Here is a 2,160-nt window from a genome sequence, read left to right as displayed (position 1 = left end):
TGAGCCTGTGCGTCCGGAGCCTGTGCTCCGCAAGGGGAGAGGGCCACAACAGTGAGAGGCCCGCTTACTGCAAAAAAAAAAAAAAAAAAGAAATATATATAAATAAAAGTTATTAAAATAAAAAATAATCATTAAAAAGTTTTTTAAAGTAATAAAAAATTAAAAAGAATGAAAGAAAGAAAGAAGAGAGCAACCAAACCACAAAAGAAATTCACCAATGATAACAAGTGCTAAAAATTATACTAAAAAAAAAAAATGCAAAGGACAGAACTCTAGGACAAATAGTAAAAGCAACGCTACAGAGACAGAACCACACATAGAGGCATATACATACACAGTCACAAAAATAGAAAAAGGAAAAATATATATATATGTATACCGTTGCTCCCAAAGCCCCCCTCCCAGTTTTGGATGATTAGCTGTCTATTCAGGTATTCCACAGATGCAGGGTAGATTAAGTTGATTGTGGAGATTTAATCTGCTGCTCCTGAGGCTGCTAGGAGAGATTTACCTTTCTCTTCTTTGTTTGCACAGCTCCTGGGGTTCAGCTTTGGATTTGTCCCCACCTCTGCATGTAAGTCGCCTGAGGGCGTCTGTTTCTTGCTCAGACAGGACGGGGTTAAAGTAGCAGCTGATTCGGGACCTTGGCTCACTCAGGCCGGGGGGAGGGAGGGGTATGGATGCGGGGCGAGCCTGCAGCGGCAGAAGCCGGCGTGACGTTGCACCAGCCTGAGGCGTGCCGTGCGTTCTCCTGGGGAAGTTGTCCCTGGATCACGGGACCCTGGCAGTGGCGGACTGCGCAGGGTCCCAGGAGGGGAGGTGTGGATAGTGACCTGTGCTTGCACACAGGCTTTTTGGTGGCTGCAGCAGCAGCCTTGGCGTCTCATACCCATCTCTGGGTCTCGCGCTGATAGCTGCGGCTTGCACCCATCTCTGGAGTTCATTTAGGCAGTGCTCTGAATCCCCTCTCCTCATGCACCCCGAAACAATGCTCTCTTGCCTCTTCAGCGGTTCCAGACATTTTCCCAGACGCCCTCCAGGGTAGCTGTGGCACACTAGCCCCCTTCAGGCCGTGTTCACGCAGCCACCCCCAGTCCTCTCCCTGCGATCCAACGGAAGCCCGAGCCTCAGCTCCCAGTCCCACCCGCCCCGGCGGCTGAGCAGACAAACCTCTCGGGCTGGTGAGTGCCAGTTGACCCTGACCCTCTGTGCGGGAATCTCTCCGCTTTGCCCTTCGCACCCCTGTTGCTGTGCTCTCCTCCGCAACTCCAAAGCTTTCCCCCTCCGCTACCCGCAGTCTCTGCCCGCGAAGGGACTTCTAGTGTGTGGAAACCTTTCCTTCTTCACAGCTCCCTCCCACTGGTGCAGGTCCTGTCCCTATTCTTTTGTCTCTGTTTTTTCTTTTTTCTTTTGCCCTACCCAGGTACGTGGGGAGTTTCTTACCTTTTGGGAGGTCTGAGGTCTTCTGCCAGCATTCAGTAGGTGTTCTGTAGGAGTTGTTCCACATGTAGATGTATTTTTGATGTATTTGTGGGGTGGAAGGTGATCTCCACCTCTTACTCTTCCACCATTTTGAAGCTCCTTCCTCCTATAGATGTTAAATTAGCACATGAAAATGTATTCAACATCTTTATTCATCACGGAAATAAAAATTAAAACTACAATGAAATATCATACCCACTAGAATGGCCTAAGTAGAGACAATACCAAATGACTGTGAGGATGCAGAGAAACTGGATAATTCACACATTGCTGTTGGTAATGAAAATGGTACAGCCATTCTGGAAAATAGTTTGGCAGTTTTTTAAAAAAGTTAAACATGTAATGACTCCAAAGTTGCACTCTTGTGCATTTATCCCAGAGAAATGGAAACTTATGTTCACACAAAAACCTGTATGCAAATGCTCATAGTAGCTTTTTATTCATGGTAGACAAGAAGTGCAGTCCAGACATCCTTCAACTGATGAATAGTGAAACAAAAACTGGTACCTAAACACATGGAATACTACTTAGCAATAAAAAGAAATGAGTACTGATATGCACAACAGAGAATTATGCTGAGTGAAAATAGCCGATCCCATAAATCAATGATACCGTTAATTCTATTTATATAACATTTTCAAGCTACAACGTTCCAAAATGTTGAGAAATTGGTCTTTT

This window comes from Phocoena phocoena, chromosome 1 (genome assembly GCF_963924675.1).
Source record: "Phocoena phocoena chromosome 1, mPhoPho1.1, whole genome shotgun sequence".
NCBI classification, from domain to species: Eukaryota; Metazoa; Chordata; class Mammalia; order Artiodactyla; family Phocoenidae; genus Phocoena; species Phocoena phocoena.
The sequence above is the reverse complement of the archived record's forward strand: the minus strand, read 5'-3'. Positions refer to the sequence as shown.